Raw genomic sequence first — 8,644 nt, 5'->3', positions numbered from 1 at the left:
GAAGATCTTGTATCAGAGAGAGAGAAGAAATTCTGAGTGGGTAGAACTTGATTGCTCTTTCTAAAGATGTCTGATTGACATACTGTGTGTGTATTTGTGTGATGAGTTAAAAGCACATGGAGGAGGTTAAGACACCACAATTGTATTAAATAGACAGGTTTATTAAAATATATTGAGAATTAATTCCGATATTGTTATTTGGAAAATGGCTGTTGAATGTAATTCATTAAATGTTCTGCTGTATGTAGCAGAGCTTTGTCTTGATCAAAATAAAACTGACAAGGCAAATCGGTCACTTTATTGAGTGTTGTTACTCCCCTCCACCAAGGGGCAGCAAACATCACTATAACACAGGTTTAGTTTTTTCATGTGTTGCCTTTAAAGTTCTCACATATAATATAAATACTGGTATATACAACAGCTACTCTTATGCCTTTTATGAAAAAATGTTCAGACTTAATAGTTTTTACTGTAAATGCAGTTTGCTTAGTTTTTTCAGGGCCTCATCTAAATGATTGGACCTGGAACATTCCTTTAATGCTGTCAATACAGTGTGACGGTTTATATTTTTATAGATGATTATGCACACTGAGCCCATGAAGAATTTTTTTTTTTGTTCACCGATTTATTTTTCTAACGCTCTCTTATTTCACTCTTAAGTGGAAATTGCTAAATATTTTCTCTCCATTCATATGGATACATTTTCTTTTTCAAACGAAAAATAAATAAATAAATAAATATTACATTTGCAAGTCTTTGAAGAACTTGTCCTAATCTAGTGTTTTGAATTTTTAAATCCAAAACCTCATTAACTGGATGCCGTCACTTAACAGTGCTGAACATGTACTCTGTCTGCTAAGGTTTAAGTATTAAAAGCTTTAGTTTTTTAAGCTTTAAATGAAATGCTAAACATCTTCCTGGACACCCACTGTTGTGTAGAAATTATAAAATATTAGCACACTTTCAGTACATTTGTTTGATAATAAATAAGCAATTTAGAAATGACCTGGTGCTTCATTTCATTTTATTTTATGGGGCATCATGAAAGGAAACAAAGGAAGATAATCCTACAAATACGTTCATCAACTTTGTGGAAAATGTGACATTTACACACACAATGCAGAGTTGGCACAAATAAAAACAAAAACAAAAAAATGGCTTGACTAATTTTGGTTCCAAAATGCAATTTCAACACCAGTACAACAACATGAATCCATGCTCTTCATCACAGGTTTATGAATTACCGTGAAGCTGTTGGAAAAGCTTCAGATTTAAGAAAAACCAAAGCAATGGGTACACATGTATGCCTAACTGACTTTCTGTGGTAGAGTTAAAAAATAACTTGAAATTATAAAACGAATACTGTGAAGTTCAGCTTTATATATAAGGGTTTGACCTCCTTCGTGGCACTGAGATTAATTCTAAAATACATTGTGTTAAACTACAGTGTGTATCACACACGCAATAAATAAAGCAATACAAAAATAAGACATATATAAAAGGTTCTACAAATGAAACATTTGTCAGTGACAATAATACTGATGGTATTACACAATATACACATGCATAAACACAAAAAGAATAAACATTTCGAAATACATTGAAATTAATAATACTGTAAGGTCTGCTCAGACACAATCAACTAAAACATTTTGAATCCTATGCGCCTCTTCCAAAGTGCTGCTTTCATCGTGCACTTCACAGTCTTATTACATACGGTCCGTATTTGCCTTCTGCATGACTTTGGGATGCTAGGTTTAGTTTCATCTATAGGGCTGTGCACGTTGGAAACTTCATAACAGAGAAGACTTGCTGATGAATACGAGTTGGAGGTCTTGCGCTCTCCTATACAAGCTATACAATCCTGTGGTTCATACATTTCAAGTACATTTCTTTCATCATCATGCATCAAATAATCCTTAACCTGCTTCTTATTGGTTTTTATTGATCACTTGGTTAGGCTATTTGTTTTTGATTATTATATGATTCCAAACAGAATACTGTAAGAAGAGTGAAGCATAAAAAGCTTGGATTTCTGAATAAAATGGACTGAATTTAAATCCTCACTTGATTTAAGCAACACTATGTAAATTTTGGCGCTCTAGAGGTTAATAAACAGAACTGCACTCATCCCGCGGGAGAACATTCTAACCGGAGCTACTAATCCAAGTTTATGTCTATGGCGATTCATGCAGGAATACAACAAAAAGGCGGTAGATGAATTTGTGATGTACTCGCTCATTATGTACATTTAGCAAATTTTGAACACAGAAAAAATTACATAGTGTTGCTTAATCTTTTAAACTTGATTTGGTTTAGTTTAGAGGTGCTACTCATATAGTATTATCTTTTTCTTTTAGCAAGGTTAAATAGGCAATTCTTCACCACAGTGGGCTTGGAGAGAGAAAACCAGCATGAGCTATAACAGCTTGACAGTGTGCCATTTGATTTCAGCTGAGGGCAGTGTTAGAAACTGAAATATTTTTGTCAAATGTTGCGCTGTGTCCTTGACCAGTGTGGACATTTTTATGCATCTTTAAATTCTTGGTCAGCTGACTAAAATCTAGACTGTGGAGTACTATGTTAATGTTTGTAAATGGCACTTACAGCTTGGCGGTCTTTTATAAGGCTGTGGGTGTGCAGTTCCTTAGAGCATCTCCTATGAACACAGACTGACACATTACAACATAAAGCCACACAAAGATCAATGAAAGAACAGGTGAAACTGCCTTTTGACGCTTTTTTTCCCCGACTTTTTTTTTAGTATGCTGGCATGATCGTGAAAAGTATGTTTTCAAAACATTACAGTTACTGACAAATATTTTGGAGTGCTTATTATAATAGAATTTGAGACTGATTTGAATTATCATTCAGTTTAGTAGTTCATTACAAGTCACCAGTTTAAATTGTATCAAAGCGATTCAATTTTTAAATGATAAGCATTCCTATGAATATTACCATAATTAACTCATTTTTCTTCTTTTTATAAATGAGCTCTTAATAGTGAAGTGCAATTTAATTTCCTTCATAAGGCAGATAAATCAGATGGGAAAATGAGGCAATGCTACCAAAATCTTGCCTGATTAACAAGAAAAAATACTGAATGGTATCTTAAACTTGAGGCATTAAGTATCTGTGGTTAATCTCACAAAGAAATGTCCAGGTCATATTTCAGCCTAAAAAAAAATCAAGTTGAAAAATATTTTATTTTGCATTAAGAAAATAGTCTACTTTTAGGATTGAGCGTTTTCACAATTAAGTTGATTTAATACTGTATCACAGTAATAAAAACCATTCTATTTGGACAATATATATATATATACACATTTTAAATAAGCATCAATAAAAACATTTTATGGCATAAATTAAAATCAATGCATATTTGCAGGTGTTCTTGAATGTTTCAGACAATAAAAATGTGTTCGTTAAAAAATATCTGTGATAGTTTTAAAAATAGGCTTCATTGTCTTCATGCAAAATAAGAATTTTCTTCTTTTTTTTCTCAAGTGAAATATGACCCTTCTTGACAGTTTTCATGAGAATCACCCCCGTAAGTAAACCAGTTATACCTGCATTGCAGAATTTAGTTTTGTTTCTCAAAACTTTAAAATACTGATTTTCGTAAACTTCATTGGCAAATATAAAGGTATAGAAATCTGACTGTACAGAGCAACAAAAACACGTGAACACTGATAATTCGACATACCCATAATTCAGCGGCTCGGTAACAGAACAAAGCCAAACAACTGAAACTTTGAAGTCCTGCGAAGTCTAGTTGAGTTGGAGTTTCGGTCTCTCTCTCTTTTTTTTTTCTTTCTTTTTTTTAAAACAAGGAAATATTGTTTTGTAAATCAGGCACACCTGGGTTTTATACACAGTAAAGAGCTGAGACAGTTTTCATAGCAACTGACGACTGTAAGATTATGATGAAGAGCTCGTCACCTCTTTCATTAGTCGCACATGAGTGCGTTCACCCTTCAGTCCTCGGTTGCCATCTCTGTGTTATCTTCATTATTCGTGAGAACTGCTTCCTCTTCCTTTGACTCCTCCGTCTCCATAGCATCTTCCGTTTCAACGGTTTCTTCCTCCAAAGTGTCAGTATCTCCGAGATCCACCTCCATCACCATTCCTCCTTCCTCTGTCTCTTGCTCCTCACGTCCTCGGTCCTGCTCTTCCTCTCCACAGCTCTCCTCCTCATCCTCATATTCCTCTCCCACTCGCACCACTCTGATATCGCTCATGTCCAGAGCGGTCAAATCCTCTTCCTCCTCTGCGTCGCTCTCTCTCTCGTCCGAGTCGAGCTGAGAGGGAGGAGTGGAGGTGCTGACCTGCTCCGGCAGCTCATGAGTGTCTCTCTTGCAGTAGGAGTATCTGTGGTTCATGTGCTGAGAATAAGAGCCCGAGTGAGAGAAGCGCTTGCCGCACTTGTCACACTGGTAGGGCTTCTCTCCGGAGTGTAGTCGCGAGTGCTCGATCAGGTGGTGCTTGTGTTTGAAAGCTTTATTACAGATGGCACACTCGTGAGGCCGCTTACCTGGAATGATGATGCAATACGACAAGGTTAGGAGAAAGGAAGTACATGTTAACATGATCTTTCATCATATTGTTCAATCAAAAATCTTTCAAAAATGTCTTTATGAAAATTCTATGTTTTACATATTCACTTGGTTGAAAATCCTGGTGTTAAATAAAGAATCATGTAACTTAGCTGCATCTGCAAACAAATGTTATTTGTAACCAGGATGTGGCAATGCTGGACCATATGTTTCGGTTTTTCTTTCTGCCTTTGCAAACAGGTATTGCTTGATACTAGGCTTACAACCAGAACTCTCTCTTCTCATAACCCAGATGCTACATAAATGTTGAAAATGTTTTATTGAGATTCCCTAAAAGAATTGTTGATTATGGAGAGCTTTGTAGGGAGCTGGTTAATTATTGTGTTTGAACAGAGGGAGGCAAGATTTTGTCCTTTTCCTTAATGAAGAGCTAATTGTTAGTGAGTTTGGTTTTATTATTAGTTTTCATTTACTATTATAATAATCTCATACATCTTTTATAATTTGTTATTTGAGGGCATGTCCCTCTCCCTTTCTATTCATTGAATTTTTATTTCTTATTTTATTTTTATAATGTTCAATTTTTTCATTTTAAGGTCGCTCTCTTAATGATTTAAATCACTGCCCAAGTAACTTTATTTTGCTTTCAGCATTGTCTTTGCAAGCACCAACAGTCAAGGTTCATTAAAGTACTAGTCTATTTTGGTTTATAATCTTATCTAAACATGAACGCATTTTTAAGTGTCCAATTACTATAAATCACGTGTCATTCATGAACGGTTTTCCATACCTGTGTGTTCATACTTGTGTCGCAGCAGTGAGCTGCTCTTCTGGAAGACTTTGTCACACAGATCGCAGGCGTACTGGCCACCGACGGTCTTCCTCTTCTTCTTCATTAGAGGTGAGTCTTCATCATTCTGGTCTTCTGACACGCAGTCCGAAGCGGTGTCCACCACCTTCTGATCAAGAGAAAGATGGAGCGAATGAGTCAGGTATGTCCAGATCTTAATGTTTGCATGTATTTGTTGTGCTTACCGTACAGCTGTTGAGGATCACGGTCCCCTTTGTGTCTGTCAGGGAGTTGTCAGGTGTTTTGACGCTGGGGTTGGTGGTGTAGGTGTAGGTGAGCTGAGGGATGAGGATGGTTCGTTTGTTACCGGATATTGCCGTGCCAATGCAGGAAACACCGCCTGGCTCTGCTATGGCAACCAGTGTTGGCAATGGGGTTGTCATAATTTTTAGTGGACCCGTGCCGGCCTGCGTCACATAGATGGTGTTGCCTGGCAGCGGTTGCTTCTTGAGGCAGGTGAGGTTAAGCGGTTCCTTTTGGGTGGAGACCGGCAGCTTAGTTGTGGTGCTGGCTTGAGCCGAGCTGGACTTTGGAAGCGAGAGATCCAGCGGTTCACACTGCAGCTCCTCCTCCATGTCTTCGGTCTTTACAATGACGAGGTCATCGGGGGAGACACTGGCTGGAGGGGAGGGGGGTGAAGCGGCGCTTCCATTTTGGGAGTCCAACGAAGTGCCATCAAGGGGTTGAGTGGGAGTGCAGGTGTCTTGAGTAGGGCTCATTCCTTCAGGCACAGCAGATGGTGTAGTTTTCTTTGTTGAAGATGAAAGACATTATTCATATATTTAGGAAAAACTCATCATTTTCCAAGGCAACATTAATGACAACCTTATGTCTTAGGCTTGACAAGATTATTAAATAATTGCTCGATTGTGATTATTTCACTTAATAATCTGTGATTTAAGGTGCACTTTATAAAAAAAATGTTTGTAATCCAATTGCATTTTGCCATCCAAACGTTTTTAGAAGTTTGCTGCTTAATATTTTTGTGGAAACCTGAAAAACAGCATTTATTGAAATATAACATTTATAACAACAATCTGTCTTTGCTAAATAACAATATTAAGAAAAAAAAGTTTTGAAGTTTATGTGTGTCTGTATGATTTGTATTTATAGTTAGACCAGACAAATTTCATAATTGTTACAGCCCTATTTTACAATTACGTAAAATGTGTTTTACTTACCTCTTGGTTGTTTTCTTTCAGGTTGCCTGCAGCCTGGAGCAGTATCCTCTTGGAGCGCATCTTCTGGTACCACTTGATGACCGCCTCTAGAGGTAACCGGACTGTCTGGCCACCTGAGACAGCTGCTCCTCGCTAGGCTCTGGGTTCTGACTGTAGGCCTTCAGAAGAGGAAGGAGGCGTTCTGCCGCTCCACTCTTATCCTTATCCAGTAGAGAGGAGAGAGATATAGTTGTGGGCGACCCTTTGGCATCACTGTCTTCACAGTCCGAAGGCTTACGCTTGCCCAGGGAGCTGTCGCAAAGCAGACACGTTGCGTAATTGTGGAAGTTATCTCCACAGGTGACTCCACAGTGAACCGTTCCAGAGTGTACGACCGGCTCAGTTGTCACTGTTGTTTTGTTTCCCTCCTTCTTATTTTCATCTGTCTGCATCTCTTTGTCCATCCTCACTCTGCATTTCGGGCTCGATCTTGGACGGAGAGGCCGGTTCGGTTTTGATTTTGATTCTGTGGTGCTGTCAGGTTTTGTTTTTCACATTTATCCTCCAGCGAACCTGTATTTTCAGTCGTCTCCTCCTCTTCCGCTGGAGGAGTGTTTGTAGTCTTCTCCGGGGATGATTTAGTCTCAGTGCTCTGCGTGTTGGAATTGGTGACAGGTATCTGTCGAACCACGAGGCTCTGCCGTCCCATCTGCCCTTCTCACCAGCAGTAAAGTTTGCTGGGTGAGCTTTGGTTGTGCCGCCCGAGCTTGAACCAGCCTGGCAGCCTGTGCAGGCGTTATCTTGATGATAGACGCCGGTTTGCTGAGGTTTCCAGCTTGGACTGGTTTAATGATGTTAACCTGTGTAGGTTTCGGGGGACATGATGTTTGGGTTTCAGTTGAGTTGGACTGCACCAGACTGAAACTGCACCACATTTGGCTGTACGATGTCGGACACTGTAGATTTTGCCTGCGCCTTACTGGTTTGTGTTGCTGTGGGCTGTGTTGTGTTCACTTTTACTGCCTTGAGTTGTGAATCCAGCTGGGGGTTGTAGTTGATGATAATTTTGGCATTTCCGTCTTGTCCCACAACCGGCAGAGAGATGGCAGAGATCACCTGCGGCTGCGCCTGCTGTGGCTGCAACACGACAGCTTGCGCCTGACCTACGATTTTAGCGTTTGCTCCGTTTGCATTGGTGCTAGTCAACACCTGCCTGATAACATTCCCTTCCATTGCTGCATTAAGCGCATTTTGTAAGTCGCTTAGGTTGATGCTGATTGGCTGGACAAGCCCAACAGTGGGCAGGACCAGTGTCTGGACAACGCCTTGTGGAGCCACGACTCCATTGGTAGTGGCGGCGGCTATCAATGGGTGTTGCTGGTGCAGGTTTGGGTTGCTGCTCGACAGGCTCCTGTTTGATCTGTTTCAGGGGGAGCTGCTCTTGTAGAGGCTTGTTGGTAATGTCCGTCTTCTCCCTTAGAAGGATGTGTGTGGGGCGAGAAACAGTAAGAGCCGTTTTCACTCCAGGTGTGCGAGGAAGGCCGTTGACCGCAGGGGTCACACTCGCACACTTCTTACTGCTGATGTGAGAGCTGTAGGACCCCGAGTGTGAGAAACGCTTCTGACAGTTAGAGCACTCATATGGCTTCTCACCTGGATAAACACAGTGATAAAGAAACTTATTAATTAGAAAATGTAGTTTCAGATATTGGTGACAAAAAAAAAGGTTTTAAAGGGAATTTAACACTTTTATTCAGCATTAATTGCTTGAACACTAAATGGTTCAAAGTAGCTTTGATGAACTTTAGACTTCTTTTAAAGTATTAAAAAAAAATCTTACAGGCCCCCAATATATAGTTATATATAATATATATATTATAAAGTGCTCAGTTCTTACAAATAAACGAATAAGGAAAGTTCAAATAGAATTTTTTATTTATAAAAGGAGATGTTTATACTGTTCATAATTGAATAAGAAATCATTCTAATTATAATAAAATATTTTTACACATATTTTTTTTTTTTTGAAAAATAGCAAAGAACATGTCTGCAAACTGCACAAAGCTCATCAGTATTTA

The 8,644-nt window shown here is 39.0% G+C and overlaps 1 pseudogene; it reads right to left on the bottom strand.

The window, feature by feature from the left end:
- Positions 1-3,802: 3,802 nt before the first annotated feature.
- LOC113120888 (zinc finger E-box-binding homeobox 1-like) lies at positions 3,803-8,274 on the bottom strand (annotated as a pseudogene).
- Between the last annotated feature and the right edge of the window lie 370 nt (positions 8,275-8,644).

Source organism: Carassius auratus, chromosome 2 (genome assembly GCF_003368295.1).
Source record: "Carassius auratus strain Wakin chromosome 2, ASM336829v1, whole genome shotgun sequence".
Classification (NCBI taxonomy): Eukaryota; Metazoa; Chordata; class Actinopteri; order Cypriniformes; family Cyprinidae; genus Carassius; species Carassius auratus.
Note: the sequence above shows the minus strand (reverse complement) of the source record. Positions and strands in the feature narration are given on the sequence as shown.